Source organism: Patella vulgata, chromosome 1 (assembly GCF_932274485.2).
Source record: "Patella vulgata chromosome 1, xgPatVulg1.2, whole genome shotgun sequence".
In the NCBI taxonomy this organism is placed as follows: Eukaryota; Metazoa; Mollusca; class Gastropoda; family Patellidae; genus Patella; species Patella vulgata.
Genome location: NC_065879.2, coordinates 58041934 through 58062833, shown reverse-complemented (window position 1 = coordinate 58062833; position 20900 = coordinate 58041934). Strand labels below are relative to the sequence as shown.

General features: G+C 33.0%; 1 protein-coding gene and 1 long non-coding RNA gene across 4 annotated transcripts in view; one reads left to right on the top strand and one right to left on the bottom strand.

The window, feature by feature from the left end:
- The window catches only part of LOC126808779 (5'-nucleotidase domain-containing protein 3), a 457910-nt gene that overhangs the window by 142303 nt on the left and 294707 nt on the right, over nt 1–20900 (top strand). The gene's annotated exons all lie outside the window — the stretch shown is intronic.
- LOC126808801 (uncharacterized) lies at nt 5284–6468 on the bottom strand. The gene is made up of 3 exons (XR_008788094.1): nt 6378–6468; nt 5966–6023; nt 5284–5300 (listed from the first exon to the last, which is right to left on the bottom strand). It is a non-coding gene; the product is annotated as an uncharacterized LOC126808801 (long non-coding RNA).

Sequence of the window (20900 nt, the reverse complement as noted above, 5' to 3'; positions counted from 1 at the left end):
GCATCTCTAAGTCACACCCACTTTCCCAGTGAAACCGACGAAATTGGATCAATCCGACAAGTAGTTTCTGAGATATGATCAAAATGGAAAAAAAAAATAATAATAAGAATAACTAGAACTGCGACGCAGTAATGACAGGTTTCACTGGTGCCACGTTATCCTTGAACTTATGTCACGTCAAGTGACACGTTACACCTGAACTTATCAGTTCCGGTACCACTTGAACCGATCAACAAATTTCCATATAAACATAGCAAATGTTTTATTAAATGGACACAGAATCAACCAAATCCAGCAATATCAAGTCTATTTATACATTTGTTACCATGTGTGTATTGTTACATGTGTCAAAAAAGTGATCCTGACAAAATTTGTTAATAACTTACCGCTAAGTTAGTTGACTTTCTAATGGGAAATTAAAAAGGATAAAAAATCTTAAAAAGTGATCCTGAGAAAATGGTTATTTCCTGACAATCTATATGTCCATTGGAATCAAATATCATATTGTTAAACAATTAAAAAACATAACCCATTTCAAAAAAATATTTGTTTTGAAGGCTAAAAATACAGGTTTTGCCAAAATGAAAATGTTAAATTAGTTCCATGAAATCGTATATGGCATCAGGCATCACATAGTGAAAATTTTATGAAAATAGAATAATAATTGACACTTTTATAGACCAAAAACCTTGAAAAGTGACTTGTAGAAAATCGTCTATTTCTCTGCAATCGTAAAAGTTAGGAACCATTTTGTGGTATCTGTTTGATCGTATAACAAATACGATCAAACAGATACCACAAAATGGTTCCTATTTGTTGATTGCAATCAAATGTCATAACATTAAAAACATTACAAATCAGACTCATTTGAATAAAATATCTGTTTTGAAGGCTATAAATACATTTTTTGCACATATGACGCCATTTCCGGTGACAGCGAAAATGTAAAATTTGATCCACCCAGTCAAAAATGGCATTAGGCATTATATGGTGAAAAACAAATAGAAAATCGGATTATAATTAACTCTTTTACAAGCAAAATAACGTGAAAGGTGACTCATGCAAAATTGCCTATTTCTCGGCAACTGCTAATATTACAAACTAATTTTGACATACATTGTCATCGTATGGATTAATGCTACAGGTTCGTGAAAGTTGTCAAGAAATATTTTAAAATATGAAAAGTCTGAATGCATTGTAAGTAACCCATTTTTACACCCTTTTTCAGCTTTAAATCAAAATGATGCAAATGCAAAACAGAAATAAAAAAAGCAAGACATATTTTGTGTCTTTATTATGAGCATTTATCTTGATCTATTAGATTTGTAAACATTAATATTTGCTTTTTAAAAGACCTTTTGACACGTCAAAATTGAAGTTTTGGGCAAAATTATGTCACTTCCGGTGCCGACAGAAACTTTTCTAGGTAGAAGTAAGTTGAGAATTTGCACCAGGTGGGCTTTTCTTTTACACAAATCAGGCAATAAATAATTAACCCAGAACCCTTACACTGAAATTAAAATGCGAAAAATCTTAAAAAGTGATCCTGAGAAAATTGGTTATTTTTCGCAAGGGAAGATGTTAGAAACAATTTTGTGATATCAATATGATCGTATTGATTGATACTATTTGTCCATAAGAATCAAATATCATAATTTTACGCCAATAATGAATATCACTTAATTCAAACAATTACTTGTTTAAGAGGCTAAAAATACAGTTTTTGCCAAAGTGACGAGACTTCCGGTGATAATGAAAATACTAAATTACTTCTATGAAATCGTAAATGGCATTAGGTATCACACAGTGAAATTTTTATGAAAATCAAATAATAATTGACACTTTTATGGGCCAAAAACCTTAAAAAGTGACCTGCTGAAAATCGTCTATTTCTCCGCAACTGAACAAGTTAGAAACCATTTTGTGACATCTATATGATCGTATGGGTTCATTCTATTAATTGATCGGAATCAAATATCATAATTTTAAAAACATTACAAATCAGACTCGTTTGAATAAAATATCTGTTTTGAAGGCTATAAATACATTTTGTGCCCAAATGGCGCCATTTCCGGTGACATTGAAAATGTTAAATTAGTTTGAACTAGTCAAAATTGACATTACGCATCAAATGGTGTCACTTTTATGAAAATCCAATAATAATTGGCTCTTTTATGGGAAATATAGCGTAAAAAGTGACTCATGCAAAATTGATCATTTCTCGGCAAATACTCATATTACAAACTAATTTTGACATAGATTCTCTTCGTATGGATTAATGCTACAAATTTATGAAAGTTGTGAAGAAATATTTTAAAATATGAAAAGCCTGAATGGGTTGTAAATAGCTCATTTTTACACCTTTTTTCACCTTAACCCTGGGTAAAATGCCATAAAAAAATTATTCATTAATAAAAAAGTTTTTTGTCAAAATTTGGCGCCTAATATCTCCGAAGATTTGTCGAAAATCAAAAACCTAAACTACCGTAGCTATGTGCCCTGTCTCAGGCTATGTCAAAATGTATCAAATATTAAAATCCAACGATTATTGTTAATATTACAGCAATATTTCAAAAACCGACAACTTCAGCGATTTCGGACATTTCGCATAGTCGCTGAACGTTCGAAATAGCTTTAATCTCTAAGTCACACCCACTTTCCCAGGAAAACCAAAGACATCGAATCGATCCGACCTCAAGTGGAAAAAAAAAAAAAAAAAAATAATAATAAGAATAATGCGAACAAAAACAATAGTGTTTCACACAAGCTACGCAGTGTAAAACCCTAATAATCCGAACAAAAACAATAGTGTTTCACACAAGCTACGCAGTGTGAAACCCTAATAATTTTAACAAAAACAACAGTGTTTCACACAAGCTACGCAGTGTGAAACCCTAATAAAACTTGTGATTCCAAAGTATTTTAGAATGTTAAAAACAAAAAAAAAATGAATTGTTCATGTGATGTTACTAAGTTTTGTTAAATTCAATATCACCATATAAGATTATGTGCTAATATTTCTACTCTAATAAGAGGGTTTGGTTTAGGTTTTCCCTTTCGAATGTGATATAAAACCAATTATTTATAAAACAGTTACCATGGTAACAGGTAAAAATAGTTTTATTTGGGTGACCCAAGAAATATTATCACTTAAAAAACAAAACAAATTAAGATGTGCAAAATGATCTTTTGTGGCAAAAATCATATTTAAAATGTGGAACTAGGCCTTTCTAAAGTGTAGGCATGGCCATAACACAGCCAATGTGAAGAAATATGGATTCAGGTAAATTTCAGAAAAACTAAAAAAAAATATGTCACTAATGGAATATGTTGATAAAATTTTGTACAGATGTTGGTACACCACACATTATTATATGCACAAAATTTCATTTTGATCTAGGCAATAGTTATATGTGTTGCTATGGGATTTATTTTGGATGTTTTAAAAGGCAAATTTCTCATTGTGTTGTATTTGGCAGCACCACAGCTATGGAAACTTCAGATGGCCATAACTCAGCCATTTTTTTGTGATTTGCATATTTTATATATCAACAGAAAGCAGTTTCAGTCCCTTTAAGTAGGGCTATGAATGCAAAATTGATTTATTAATGGATTTATTTACAAATAAGCCTATTTGATAAAGCTACACATTTAAATAGTATAAAACTGTTTACAGATTGAAGATATCTCCATTAGAAGCCAAGATATGAACATTTATGTTCGGTGAATCGGGGTACTTTTTGTCTAAAATTTTATAAGCTTATAGAGAAAGTCTCTAGCAGTTTGAAATAGACTGAAAGGTCACAGGGGTCAATGGCACAAAATTCAGGAATTAACAATGGATCAGAAGCACATAATAATGCATAATACCTGGACAAAATATCCGATCTTGCTGAAAATTGGCACAACGCACGCCCAATCGATACTCTAAAGTATGACGGAAAAAAAAACATAGGTCGACCACGATGTCGGCCATTTTGAATAAATTAAGAACAAAAAATGCGTAATATTGTTGAAATCGTAACTATTTATATTCAAATTCCTGTTACATTTACAGAATAATTAACAATTAATACAACATCTAACCAAATAAGAATCATGGTGATGCAAATATGCAAATTAGGTGATGTCAGCCATATTTGAAACCAAGATGGCCACCATTTTATAATCTAGTATGGAGTTTATAAGTGTCTATATGTGTAACAAAAATAAGTGGTTTATTCATCAAAAAGTCTTGAATCAAACCTTACTAAAAAAATTATTGGTCGATATTGGCCATTTTGAAATTCAAGATGGCTGCCAAAATTCCAAGATGGCTGCCACCAGCGTCCACAAACTATTTTATCGCAAACCAAACAAACAAGAAACTGAACAAATGTCATCATCCAACATATCAAACTGAAGCAAATCTAAACAGCAATTCAAAAATAACACTTTTTCACTTCTTAAACCATTACAGTAATAACAGACAAGACAAATATAACTTAGAATTTAAAAAAAATTCAAAAAGTATCATGTTTAAATGTATTTTCTGTGATAGATAAGTCATGCAATGATGTATTAGCATTTAGGAATCAAAGGGAGGTAATAGGACAGAGTTCACTCCCCTTAGACCACAAATATCATTAATCTGAGAAAAAATCTGTAAGATTCTGAATATTTTATACAAAACTGATCATCTTTGGTGGATGCTTAGTGAACATGCTAAGTAACATTATAATCATTTAAATTCCATTTTTTGTCTGTCAAATTAAAATATTTACAATATCAGTCATTCTATTTACTGCATTTTAGTAATGATAGTGACCCTTGTGAAATTTAGGATAAAATCAACAGATTTTACAAATCCACTAGCAAACTAATTTTACATGTAATTATAAAGTGCAATATTTATATAAAATTGTGCTGTATAAATAGTACTGAATCAAAGCATCACACTAATGATTATTTTACTGATTTGTTCACTTAAGTAATTGCAATATATCCTTTTAGCTTTACTGTTTATTTTGGTGGGGTTTTTACGGCCACAAAATGTTGTTTTACGTTGTGGCTTTTTGCAGCCCTATTCTCAACCCTCCTTCTTTCACAGCTCGTGCTTGCATGGGACCGGCCTCGGCAGATTTAAACAGGACAACAGTTGCAAAGACAACACACACAAGAAACCTATTACAATAACACACGATATAAGGAACAATTATGAAGATAAACACACACGACGATGGCTATGATAGTATTTTTTCATTCCTTTGTCATTAAAATGGATTTTGTCCATCAAAGGTTCATCAGGATGCAGAATATTTCTGAAAAAAAAGGACATGAAACAATCATACAAAAGACGGTTAATTGCTTTTCTCTGAGATTCACAAACACTTAAGGTATAACTGGGAGATTTTAAGGAATTTTCCCGCTCAACAATACTCCCCACATACATGTATGCAGATACATAATAGGCCTACTAAAATATTACTAAGTGTAAATCTGCTGCTAACGTCTGTACGCGTAATATAAATAGGTAGCCTACTACGTAGGTAGATGATTTAGTTTTCTGTCGTAGGCCTACTGATTTTATATTTTAATGAAAATTTTAATGTAAAATCTAATTGAAATTAAAATTGTCATTCAATCAATGATGCTATTTTAAGTAGGTCTACCTGTAAGTAAATTTACCAGCATCAACAATTAAACGAGAAAACTGACAGTGACAAGATCAAGACTTCTATAGTCTATAGCTAAAAGAATATTTTAACATGTCTTTTAATTGTATTGATCAAAATCAAAAGACAGTTGATGATTTAGTCGTCTGTCGTACTGATTTTTTATTTTATATTTTGATTCAAATTTGGATGAAAATTTTAATGTAGTCAAATTAAAATTAAAATTAATTTAAATTAGACTTTAAAACATTAAAATTTTCATTCAATCAATGATGCTATTTTAAGAAGGCCTACACTATAAGTAAACTTACCAGCATCAACAAGAATTAAACGAGAAAACTGACAGTGACAAGATCAAGACTTCTATAGCTAAAAAAAAAAAAATATTGAAACATTGCATTGATCAAAATCAAACTAGCTACTAAGATAGGCATACATTACAAAACAATGACAACTGCTGATTGAAGCAGAAGACTGTACCATCCAGACGTTTTTATTTCTGTTTTACTGTAGACAGACATACACGTCATAAACTGGATGAATAGGACTACATCAACTTGTAACGGCTCCTGCATTTCGAATGAGACATGCTGGTTTACCGTTTGTCACCAACAGCCATTGCAAAAACGCAGTAGGAACCGTTTTATAAAGTGGAGAAATGAATTTCCAACATCGTTTTGCAATTAAGTTAGATTAAGACGAATTCTACATTTGAAAACTTACATAATGCTCCACAATCTTCTTCTGTGGATACGTCCTTGAAAATCTCGCGAAGATACGTAGCGCAGCCACGCCCCCTGGATTTTGTCTCGAGAATTGACGACTACCCCTCACTCACATATTAGCGTCGTAGCTATTTATTTATTAATATTTTAGAATAATTTGTTTTGCAGTTTGTAGAAAACATATTCGTCTTCACAAATCCGCGTGCGCGTGTAAAAATTTTCTTTTCTATATATTATTAAAAAGCAATTTTTTCCTTCAATTTGGCATATCTTGGCTTCTAATTCGGTTAAAAATCGGGCGCAAACGGTATAAATAATTTTAGGATTTCCTCTTTTTGATTGGACAGGAAATTTGGTTCTGCGAGGCATCCCCATTAGCTACGAAACGACTAAAAATAGCATACAAAAATCGAAAATCGTAAAAATCTGTGTGCCACAAAATTTTATGGCGAGAAAATCCCTCGATAAGCCATATACGCTTTTCAACGGATGATTTCTCGGCAGGTAATTAGCGTACCAAAATATAAATAACACCATTAAAAGGCTAATTCAATTCTGATTCATACCGTATAAATCATTATAATTTTAAGTAGAGACATCTGTTTACAAATTAGTGTTTTGTAATACGTGTCCGGATTTTTGACGCCATCGAGGAAAATTAGCCACGATGACGTCACAGCATTCATAGCGCTACTTTAAGATAAGCATTAAATCTCACTTTTTAAAAATTGGGACATGTGACTGGTTTTGTAGTGGAGGGTCACTATTGCCAATGAATTCATTTTGAACTGATACAATGGAGTTTTAAAACCCCCCAAAAATGTAAACAAACTCCGCTTGTTGTTATGTTGTCTACACAACTCTTTTGCTGATTGGCCCAGACACAGCATGCAAAGCATTATGGCTTACGTGGCTGGCTCGAGTGGACGATAGATATTTGGTTTTGACAATAATGTTTTTGGGTACCTACATGCGATTCACTCTGATAAAAAAGCAGAAAAAAAATAATTCTGATCGTATGTATGTAAATTAATCGACAAGCGGGTGTGTCATTGAGTAATATTAATCAATTGTCACGGATCAATGGTAAAGCCTTAGACAAGTCATTATTTACTCTGAATAATGAATCCAAGCGGTGATTATTTGATATCTTATTTCATCTTTAAAAAAATAATTTATAGGCCTTAAATGGAAATAAACAAAATGGCCAATAATTTTCTTTTCGAAGAGAATTTCATTGTAGCTGAATTCCGTTTACTGTCTCTTCTTTATATGGCATGCAAAGTAAGGAATGCATATTGGATATTATTGTTTAAAATTCTCTTATCCCCATGGTTCAAAAAATGAGAACGACCAACGCGCCAAAATGCGACGATTCTCAAGTGGGCAAAACAGTCTGCCATTGTTTAATTACATCAAAGCCAAAATGACATTTCTGTAGTTATTCATACTTTGATACTGTTATGTACACGCAAAACCTTATTTTGATTCACATGTTAAAGGAACATGCGTACAGCTGTGGCAGCTTCTTTGATGATTACCAATCAACAACTTTAATCCCCTGACCACTAGCTGGCACTAAGGTGCTAATTAATTATGATATACAAAACATAGACTACTAATGTATAGATTGTTCTTTGGTATAACACTATCATGTGAATATGGCGCATGTGTTGTGGATATTTTGTTACGAAAAGAGTTCATTTACTACGATTTCGTCTTCAGCACCCTTGAAATCCTAAATAAAAAAAATATTAAACGACAAAATAGCAAATAAATGGCGGAAATCGTTGGATCAAATTTTTACTATGATTTTCATCTTCAACACCCCTGTAAACCCCTGGAAAGATATATTCAAGTTGGGTAGCTTCAAATGGACACAGCTCAGTCCGATTCAAACAAACTATACACCAAGTTGAGTTGGAGAATGTGAAAATACATGTAACCAGGCCCGTAGCCAGCTTGCTAGCTTCGGAGGGGCAGTGAAGTTTTTAGGGGGGGGGGGGCGCACCTGCACAGTCTACAGTAGGTATTTTAGAGCTATGGTTGGCAAATTTTTATACGCCCACATTTTCATGTTAACGTATATTGTCGTCGCCCCTGTCCGTCCGTCCGTCCGTCCGTCCATCCACAATTGTTTGTGAACAGTCTACAGGTCACAATTTTTATCCGATTTCAATGAAACTTGAAATATAGGTTTATCTCCCTAAGATCTCGGTTCCTTTCGATATTGGCATCTATCGGACCATAACTTCATGGATTATGGCCCCTGATTGTACGAAAAATCACGTTTTTGGCTTGTGAACACTGTAGAGGTCACAATTTTTATCTGATTTTGTTGAAACTTGAAATGTAAATTTATAACCCAAAGATCTCGGTTCCTTTCGATATTTGCGCATATCGGACCGTAACTTCCTGAATTATGGCCTCTGATTGTACGCAAAAACGTGTTTTTTTGCTTGTGGACCCTATAGAGGTCATAATTTTTATCCGATTTAAAAAAACATATTATTATATCACCGTTAAACCCTAAGGACGGTTGAGTTCGAATTTCATGAAAATCAGCCCAAAACTGACAGACAAAATGGCGGCCGTTTGTTCTCAAATAGCGTAAAAATATGGTATATCAAGGTTGTGGATCCTATAGAGGTCACAATTTTTATCCGATTTTGTTGAAACTTGAAATGTAAGTTTGTAACACAAAGATCTCGGTTCCTTTCGATATTCGCGCATATCGGACCTTAACTTCCTGAATTATGGCCCCTGATTGTACGAAAAATCACGTGTTTAGCTTGTGGACCCTATAAAGGTCATATTTTTTTATCCGATTTAAAAAATATTTTATATCACTGTTACACCCTAAGGACGACTGAGATCGAATTTCGTGAAAATCGGCCCAAAACTGACAGATAAAATGGCCGCCCTTCGTTCTCAAATAGCGTAAAAATATGGTATATCAAGGTTGTGGACCCTATAGAGGTTACAATTTTTATCCGATCTTGTTGAAACTTGAAATGTAAGTTTATAACCCAAAGATCTTGGTTCCTTTTGATATTCGCGCATATCAGACCTTAACTTACTGAATTATGGCCCCTGATTGTACGAAAAATCGTGTTTTTAGCTTGTGGACCCTATAGAGGTCATAATTTTTACCCGATAGGTCATAATTTTTATCCGATTTAAAAAAACGTATTATTATATCACCGTTACACCCAAAGGACGACTGAGTTCGAATGTCGTGAAAATCGGCCCAAAACTGACAGACAAAATGGCCGCCCCTCGTTCTCAAATTGCGTAAAAATATGGTATATCAAGGTTGTGGACCCTATAGAGGTCACAATTTTTATCCGATTTTGTTGAAACTTGAAATTTAAGTTGATAACCCAAAGATCTCGGTTCCTTTCGATATTCGCGCATATCGGACCGTAACTTCCTGAATTATGGCCCTTTGATTGAACGAAAAATCACTTTCTTTTTAACTTGTTTTCTATCCATCTCTCGAAAATGTGGGCGTATCCTGCCTGGCAGCCGCTGTTTTTTTTCGGGGGGTGGCCTCCCTGGCTACAGGCGTGCATGTAACAATAACTAAATTTTCAAAATTTCCTCATTGCGACTTATTATGCCATGATGGGTCACATATTATGAACAATACCATATAAATAAACCAATACATGACCACTGTCGAAATTACGAATAATATTACAGTGCAAGCTCTGCATAGTATCTATATTTAAGTTGAACAGTTTGTTCTCCACCAATAGATGTTGAAATTCTCGGCGATAACGGCAATATCCCATGATCTTGCATGGAAATCTATGCGCAACAGGCCTGCCATACTTAAGGCTTTTCATACTACTAAAATAGTTATGAATAACAAACCAGACCTAATGACACGTGGAAGACAACTGCCATGCCTTTTGATGAGTGATGAATTTTAAAATACTCTTTTAAATAAGATAAAACATCATGAACTAAATGTATTCTAATCCTTATAAGACAAATAGAAATAGATTTCACTAAAAATAAACACACTTGGATGGATATACTACTTCTGAATTTTATTAACATGCTACGTTTCAATACACATACAGGTATCGTTATCAGGCACATTATTTGTTTTATTACACATACAGGTATCGTTATCAAGCACATTATTTGCTTGATAACGATACCTGTATGTGTATTGAAACGTAGCATGTTAATAAAATTCAGAAGTAGTTTATCCATACAAGTGTGTTTATTGTCCCCCGCCTTTCGAAGAAAGCAGGGGACTATTAAAATGGGTTCGTCCGTCTGTCTGTCCGTCACACTTTTTGGGACACATTAACTCTCCTTCTAGTTGACCTAGAATGTTCAAACTTGGCGTAGGTGTTTATTATGTCAATACCTTGATGGAGTTCGAAGATGAGCATTTTCTGCGTAGTGTAAGCAGAGATAAGCAATTTGATTGGTTGATGCTTTGGGACACGATAACTTTAGTTCTAATTAAGTGAGAGTGATGAAACTTGGTGTATAGTTTCATTACATCAATACCTTGACTAAGTTCGATGATAAGCATTTTCTGCTCAGGGTAAGCAGAGCGATAAGCAATTTGATTGGCCGAGACTTTTAAACACAATAACTCTCCTTCTAATTGATCCAAATTGTTCAAACTTGGTGTAGAGGTATTTATTAGGTCAATCACTTGATGGAGTGTGAAGATGAGCATTTTCTGCTTAGGGTAAGTAGAGATAAGCAATTTGATTGGTTGATGCTTTGGGACATGATAACTTTAGTTCCAATTAAGTGAGAATGATGAAACTTGGTGTATAGTTTCATTACATCAATACCGTGACTAAGTTCAATATTGAGCATTTCCTGCTCAGGGTAAGCAGAGCGATAAGCAATTTGATTGGCCGAGACTTTGGAACACAATAACTCTCCTTCTAATTGAGCTAGAATGTTCAAACTTGGTGTAGGTGTTTATGAGGTCAATGCCTTGATAGAGTGCGAAGATGAGCATTTTCTGCTTATGGTAAGTAGAGATAAGCAATTCGATTTGTTGATGCTTTGGGACATGATAACTTTAGTTTTAATTAAGTGAGAGTGATGAAACTTGGTGTATAGTTTCATTACATCAATACCTTGACTAAGTTCGGTGATGAGAATTGTCTGCTTAGGCTAAGGAGCAATGAGTATTTTGATTAATTGATTGGTCAAGACTTTGGAACATAACAACTCTGCTTCTAATTGAGGTAGACTATTTAAACTTGATGTAGGTGTTTGTCCTGAGTTCAATGATTAACATATCGAGCTAAAGCTAAGCAGAGATAAGCAATTTCCTTGGTCGATGCTTTGGGACAAGATAACTTTGATTCTATCTGATAGAGAGTGATGAAACTTAGTGTATAGTTGATAATCAGTTTGATTGCTTTATACTTTTGAAAAAAATAGATGTGCGATTAATTAATATGTGTCATCTATTTATTTGGGGATTTCGGCGGGGGACATCAGTCTCACTGTTGGCTTGTTTTTAAAGGTATTCTTATCATGGACTTTCACTTTCATTTTCCATCTTATTGATTATTGAGGAATATTATTGGCATAATCTTAAAGGCGGACATGAATTAAATATAGAAAATATCAAGGTGCATCTATTTTTTATACGCCCACATTTTTGTGTGGACGTATATTGTCGTCGCCCCTGCCCGTCCGTTCGTCCATCCATGTGTCCGTTCATAATTTGTTTGTAGACAGTCTACAGGTCACAATTTTTATCCAATTTTGACGAAACTTGAAATATAGGTGTATCTCACAAAGTTCTTGGTTCCTTTCGAAATTGGTATGCATCGGACTGTAACTTCATGGATTATGGGCCCTAATTGTATGAAAAATCATGTTTTTAGCTTGTGGACACTCCAGCGGTCACAATTTTTATCAGATTTTGATGGAACTTGAAATGTATGTTTATAACCCAAGCATCTTGTTTCCTGTCCATATTCGGATCGTAACTTCCTGAATTATTGCCCCTGATTGTACGAAAAATCGCGTTTTTAGCTTGTAGTCCCTCTAGAGGTCACAATTATTATCCAATTTAAAAAAACCTTTGAATATATCACCGTTACACCATAATGTCTGTTGTGTTCGAATTTCGTGAAAATCGGGCCAAAACTGCCGGACAAAATGGACGCCCCTCGTACGCAAGTAGTGTAAACATCTGGTAAATCAAGGTTGTGGACCCTCTAAAGGTCACGATTTTTATACGCCCACATTATAGAGGTCATAATTTTATCCGATTTAAAAAAACGTAATAGTATATCACTGTTACACCCCAAGGACGACTGAGTTCGAATATCGTGAAAATCGGACCAAAAATGACAGACAAAATGGCCGCCGTTCGTTCTCAAATAGCGTAAAAATATGGTATATCAAGGTTGTGGACCCTATATAGGTCACAATTTTTATCCGATTTTGTTGAAACTTGAAATGTAAGTTTATAACCCAAAGATCTCGGTTACTTTTGATATTCGCGCATATCGGACCGGAACTTCCTGAATTATGGCCCCTGATTGTACGAAAAATCGCGTTTTTAGCTTGTGGACCCTATAGAGGTCATAATTTTTATCCGATTTATAAAAACGTATTATTATATCACCGTTACACCCTAAGGACGACTGAGCTTGAATTTTGTGAAAATCGGCCCAAAATTGACAGACAAAATGGCTGCCCTTCGTTCTCAAATAGCGTAAAAATTGGGTATTTCAAGGTTGTGGACCCTATATAGGTCACAATTTTTATCCGATTTTGTTGAAACTTGAAATGTAAGTTTATAACCCAAAGATCTCGGTTCCTTTCGATATTCGCACATATCCTGTTTTTAGCTTGTGGACCCTATAGAAGTCATAATTTTTATCCGATTTAAAAAATCGTATTATTATATCACCGTTACACCCTAAGGACGGCTAAGCTTGAATTTCGTGAAAATCGGCCAAAAACTGACAGACAAAATGGCCGCCCCTCGTTCTCAAATAGCTTAAAAATATGGTATATCAAGGTTGTGGACCCTATATTATTATTATTATTATTATTATTATAGCAGGTACACATATATACACATATACACATAGATCCATACATACATACTTAGATACATATTTCAAATATTTTAGTAATATGGATACATTTCGGATATTTATATTATAATACATGTAGATACAAGATATTTCAAAACTCTTAAAAAGTTACAAAAATACACATTTCAAAATATACATTTTATGTAAATATGTGATAAAGAAGTATCTATTTTGAATGGAGTTGTACCTTTAAAATTTGTGTATACCAATGTATGTTTTCGAGCCGGCCAGGTGTAGGTCGTGAATTGCGGAGTGGAAATCGTGAAGATCGTGCATGTGATGAGACAGTTACGCATTCCCATTGTAATACTATTAGTTTAGTTTTCAGTTGTCGTTTGACCCGTATGCATCAAAGCTGTTCAGTTTCGTCAAATTCAAATGATGTATTCAGACTGAATGATTACTAAATACTCATCACATTAGCAGAGAATTTTGATATTAAAACGCCAAGATATAATATCACTTTTGCTGACAAAGGGCGGCTCCGGAAAGTTTAAACAGGTTATAAAGTGTTACGAAGTTGGATGAATTTAATTAAAAATTAAACGACTGTCACTATCAGTCTGAAGAGGCGGTAGTTTGGAAGATGCATATTACTAATTAAAGTAAAAGATCTTTAGGTGGATAGATGGTTAATTTAGTTTGGATACTTAACTGAACTGAATGGTGGAGTACATATTGGGCTATCAATTATTGTCAGGACAAATAGATGACACTGGACATAGTGTAGTAACGCGGACTCGAAAACATTATTATACATATAGTTCATTTCAAAAATAGATATTGTAGTAAATTATAAGATATTTTGCGGTTGTTATAATATTATTTGTATATAGGAGGTTTTATTCTGATTGTGTTTTCCATTTTTCATGGAGATGAGTATTTGCATATTCTAGTTCTAGTTTTTTAATGTTGATTATGTATGATGTATATTCTTTTTTATTTGGTATGGTGTTTTTTAGTTTACATTTATATATATAGAATTTTGTTAATATTATTATGTGGTTTAGAAGTGTGACAGATAGTGTTGGCAATTGATTATAATTTTGATCATCTTGTTTATAAACTCCAAGGTGTATATCGATTGGTTTTGGTTTAAAGTCGATGTTATAGTCTTTTAATATACGAATGGTTTCTTGCCAGATATTTTGGGAGTGGGTACATAGGTAGAATAGGTGGTTAACATCCTCAATACATGAGTAACAAAAATTGCATAGACTTGATTCTGTTAACGAGAATTGACATAAACGTGTATTAGTATAAATAATATTGTGAATATATTTATATATAAAACAACGCAATTTAATGTTATAACATTTTGTGTCTTCTTTGTTTAGTTCGATATTAAGTAGTCTTTCCTATTTTTCTATTGATGTCGGTTTTTGAAGTTTATTTAGGATTAATGTGTTGTAGATATCTTTACTTTTTATTTTTGATAGATCTTTATTATAAATTGTTTCAATTATTTTTGTTAAATAATCATATAGATTAGGCTTTGGAGTTTCTAGGTCATGTATGACTTGTTGATTGTTATATAATGGCATGTTTTTTTTTAAAGTGTACCATAGGTTCCCAATCCCATCTGAATTATGAAATTCCAATTCCTCTTACAAAATCCCTGTCTCAGGGAAGATAGATACATATTCTTCCAAAATATATTTCATATTGAAATTTTTTGAATCGTATCACTCTAGATGAAATTATATCAAATGCAAACAATGCACATTAAAATTCATATAAATAGCAATCTCTATAGGTAGAATATACATTGAATTATGTTAAATGAATGAAGATGCTATTATTTTTGGGTCATAAGACAGTAAAGATGACCATTTTAGTAAATATAAAATGTCTCTTTTGAATTGGACAGACGCATGGCACATTTATTTTCCTTTCAGATATTAACTGTTGCTTATATATTTATATATTAATAATTTTCTTCAAAAGTTTAATGTAATAATACATTATCTAAATCTGAAGTTGCATGGGATATGATTTACAAATTAATTTCTATACGCCCACATGGAAATGTGGTCGTATATTGCGGTCGCCCCCGTCCTTCCGTCCATCGTCCACAATTTCTTGTGAACACTCTACAGACTACATTTATCAACCGATTGTTTTGAAATTGATATATGTTGTTTGTATAAGTGAGATGAAGAAGCCTATTTAATTTCAATAACTTCTGTTAATTTCTTCTGGAGTTATGGCCCTTGTTTCACTTTGTTGCACCTTGTGAATGCTCTAACGACAAAAGTTATCAACCGATCTGTATGAAATTTATATGCATCATTTAAATTAGTAAAACAAAGAATCCTATTGAATTTCAGCAATTTCCGTTAATTACATCTAGAGTTATGGCCCTTGTTTCACTTTGTTGAATCTTGTGAACGCTCTAATGACAAAAGTTATCAACCGATCTGTATGAAATTGATATGCATCATTTACATTAGTGAAATGAAGAAGCCTATTGAATTTCCGTTAATTTCTTCTGGAGTTATGGCCCTTGTTTCACTTTGTTGCACCTTGTGAACGCTCTAACGACAAAAGTTATCAACCGATCTGTATGAAATTTATATGCGTCTTTTAAATTAGTAAAACAAAGAAGCCTATTGAATTTCAGCAATTTTCGTTAATTACATCTAGAGTTATGGCCCTTGTTTCACTTTGTTGAATCTTGTGAACGCTCTAATGACAACAGTTATCATCATCTGTTTGAAATTGATATGCATCATTTAAATTAGTGAGATGAAGAAGCCTATTGAATTTCAGCAATTTCCGTTAATTTCTTCTGTAGTTATGGCCCTTGTTTTACTTTGTTGCACCTTGTGAACGCTCTTATGACAAAAGTTATCAACCGATCTGTATGAAATATATATGCATCATTTAAATTTGTAAAACAAAGAAGCCTATTGAATTTCAGCAATTTCCGTTAATTACATCTAGAGTTATGGCCCTTGTTTCACTTTGTTGAATATTGTGAACGCTCTAATGACAACAGTTATCGTCCGATCTGTTTGAAATTGATATGCATCATTTAAATTAGTGAAATGAAGTAGCCTATTGAATTTCAGCAATTTCCGTTAATTATGCCGTGAGTTATGGCCCTTGTTTCACTTTGTTGTACCTTGTAAATGCTCTAACGACAAAAGTTATTATCCGATCTGTATGAAATTTATATGTATCATTTAAATTAGTAAAACGAACAAGCCTATTGAGTTTCAGTTATCACCTAAATTAGTGAAATGAAGACGAACTACAAAAGTTATCATCCGATCTGTATGAAATTCATATGCATTATTTGAATTATTAAAACGAAAAAAGCCTTTCGAATTTGAACAATTTCTGTAGATTGCTTCCAGAGTTACAGCCCTTGTTTTAGATTTTAGAACCTTGTAAACCTTCAAACAACGGAAATTATAATGTCATCTGTATGAAATTGTCTATTAAATTCCCCTAATTACCAACAAAAGAAGAAATATGTGACAACCCTGTCGACTGCTCGGACGATTTAGCTACTGTGGGCGTATGTTTTGTTGCCTGGCAACCTATCTTTAATTTAAAAATTAATTGCATTGCTAATGTTACATGTGGACAGACATTCTGGCAGATTTGTAACATTAGCACTAAAGTTTGAAGAAAATTTCTATTTATAGTGTTGATGTAAGTAGTTACTGAGATTTTTTACATGCCAAATAAAGCATAATATTAAGAATTTAAGATTAATATAATAAAATATAATCATATATATTAATAACCTAAAATTTAAACATTTATCGGGCATGCAACTGTTGCTAACGTTACATAAGGACAGACGTGGACATTTTATAAATAACTGTATTACTTGAATTATTGTTTTTATCTAAAAATAAAAATAGTCCGTGATGAAAGGTATTAATAAATTGTATAGTATTTCTACCCTTGGGCGAGTTTTAAATTTAAAATCGGACAAAAAGTATTTTAAAAAAAGCACGTGCTAACGTTACGTAAGGACCAGTGATGGGATTTCAAAATTTTTCTTGTCGGACATTTTTTTCCCGAAAATAAAGGGGCATGACTCTTATCGTTATTTAAGCAGACGTTTTCAAACCACAATTAAGAATCACGTGTCAACAAAATATTCAGATTTATACGTAATAAAAAAATATCTTCACCTCGTTATTTTTCATGCTTAATTCCCGTACGGTATTAAAATTTATGTCAATAATATTCTTACAAAATTACATGAGATCGTAATACCATAGAATCAAAGTGTGACGACTACTGTCGATCGGTACCTGTATCAAATACCCCCTAAATTACCGTATTTTTCGGGTCATATTTCGATACATTTTTCAGCAAAGACCGACATTCATCTCATACTCCGTTTCGATTTATATACGAAAGGAAAAATATGACATCCCGAAATTTATTTCGTAGTAAACGTCGCTCAAAAACTAGCGAGGGACACCCAACTGCAGCTAAATAATCGCATTCGACTGTAGCACGCGCTATCGTCTAAAACATTTAACTAACCTTATTCCAATCCACATAGTCGTCAACATTTCTTAGCGTGTTTATTTATTTATTTAAAAACATAAACCCCACTCAAAATATGATCATAAATCTGACAATATGCCATTAAAATAGAATCTTTTCTCTCACATCAGGCGTATTTGATTCGGCACGTTTAAATCTCTTAATTTCAAGTGTCTCGCGAGGTGACTACTTTTATTTTGAGTTACTTTACTAAAACAATTAACTAACCTTATTCCAATCGACATAGTCGTCAACATTTCTTAGCGTGTTTATTTATTTATTTAAAAACATAAACCCCACGTATTAGATTCGGCACGTTTAAATCTCTTAATTTCACGTGTCTCGCGAGATGAGTACTTTCATTTTGAGTTACTTTACTAGAACCATGCGTGTGTGTGAAATAGCTTTATTTAACTTTGGCTTCCACCGAAGGAATATCACAGACAAGTTATCGGATACAATGTATATTGAATCGAAGCATGTTGAAAGATATAATGACTGTCTATTGATGTCTATTACAATATGTGACATCTATAGTTTATACATATTGTCGGCTCACATCAATGCGATTAATATGTCCGACAATGCAGAAACCACGAAGTTAACACGAGGATTAAAATTATAATCACAGTTATTGGATTGATGAATATTCTGACAAAGGCGAAACAATGACTTCTGTTTACGACTAGATTGATGAACTGTCCGACAAAGGATTAAGTCGGTCAATCAAGGCAGATTAAGTAGTTAATCAAGGTAGGTTATTTATAGACGGTATAAAACGATAAATACGTTGATCACTTAATTACCTAATCAATCCAGCGTATTATCGACGATAATCGGGTTGAGTGGTAGTTATACAATCAGTAAACTATTACTTTCAGAATTTTGAATATTATTCACCATGTCTTGATGTCCGATTGGGCATATTCCCGGTCGGACAATTTTGGGCGTTTGGAAAAAAGATTCGGACAAGTCCGGAATATACGGGCAAAATCCCATCACTGGTAAGGACAGACGGTTTATTTAATCGGTCTGACAATTGACACGTTCGCACTTTTTTTAGGGGGTCAAAGCCATGTTTATGCATCGGGAATCGGAAAGCCAGTTTTCTTTTCTAAAGGCCGCAAAGAAAGTGATACATTTTGAGTAAATAACACCGTGAAAGGCGAATTAGTGGTGCTAATGTATCAAGAGTGCTAACGTTAACATTTTCGGACAGACAACTGTAAAAATGGCATAATCAATCGACTGCCTGTGTCAATTTATCCGTATCCTGTGTGGAAGATCGAGACTACATTCACGCTTCGTTTGCAGCGGTTATTCAAATTCTATCACGTAATAGAAGCCGAAAAGAAATATTAAAATAATGCTAACGTTTCGCTAAAACTGGACAGACATCAATTGGACGAAACGTTAGCAATATATAAGCATGGAAATTTGATTTTCTAAACCATTTTCCTGCTTTTTTTAAATGGCATATACTAAAACATAAACAGCCATTCCACAAATGGACAAATTTATTTCCATGTGACGTAAAAATACAAAGTTTACAAAACAAATGTAAGACCACTTCAATGATGTAGTGGATGGACAGACAAGTCAAATTTTCACAGGGGTTTGAACAATTCAATTTTCGGAACTTGTTATTTTTCTCATCAGTATATTTTTAAGTCTGTTTTAAAGAAGACACACTTGCCATTATAATTATACAAAAATAAATTAAAAATTTTAAAACAAATGTTATTTCAATGTATTCTAAAATCTTGATAAAAAGTGATGGGAAAAATGTCTGTCTTAAATGATGTTATTCATTAAAATATTTGTAACTTATTTTAATAAAAAAAAATACATCAATAAACCTGGTATTAAGTATTTTATATTATGTTCAATATATGCTGATTTTGAAGATAAGAAAAATATTTAAAAACTCTTTTTCTCTTTTCTAATAAAACCATTACATTTGTTAAATACCCACTGGTACACTTTATAATAAAACATGCCTAATACATTTTTAGATACAGATTTAATTGATGACTTTAAGCTTCTAATAATTAAATTATTTGCATTATTTCTTATATTTATGATATCTGTGACAAATGTTAAATCATTATTCTTAAATAATGTTTTATTATATATTGATGATTTCTTAATTTTAATGTGTTTGTTATACCATATGACCTGATTATTAAATGGTATCAGGTAATCAATATGTGTTGTAAATATATTGTGCCAATGATTAAAAATTTGTTTATAAAATGGAGAAGATATTGGAATATTTTTTTGTAATTACACATTGGTAGTATTTCACCATTATATTTTTCCAAGATGTATCGAAAGGGTATTTTCCATGTTTGATCATCTGATGTTGTTAGTTTTTTTGATCCAAAAGATACTTCGACACTTTAGATATTCATCGAAGTCTTATCATGTTTAGGCCTCCATTTTCAATATTTTGTGTTACAACATTTCTTTTAATTTTGTCAGGACCGTTCCTGAAAAATTTATAAATTAAGAGTCATTCCATGAGAAAAACAATATCATGCAGAATCGGGAAGATGGGGGGTCGGCAGATCGAGTTCATCTCCGGGTGATTTTATGGATTCCCCCTGACTACTTCACAGCCAGAAGGACCGATGTCAAAATTTCACCGTTATTGAGAAACAGCCTCTGGGTGATTTTTGGCCAATTTTGCCATTTTTCAGGTCATTTTTGGTCAATTTTCAGCCACCTATTATGGCGAGTCTAGGGTTTGGATGAAAATGGTGGTGACTGGTGATGTTAGTGGGGGTCTTCCTGTGCCCCAGTGTGAAGACCATGAAGTCGCATCTATTCTCTGGGAGCAATGATCAGCAAAATTGTAAGATATGGTGAATAAAACAGAAAATATACAC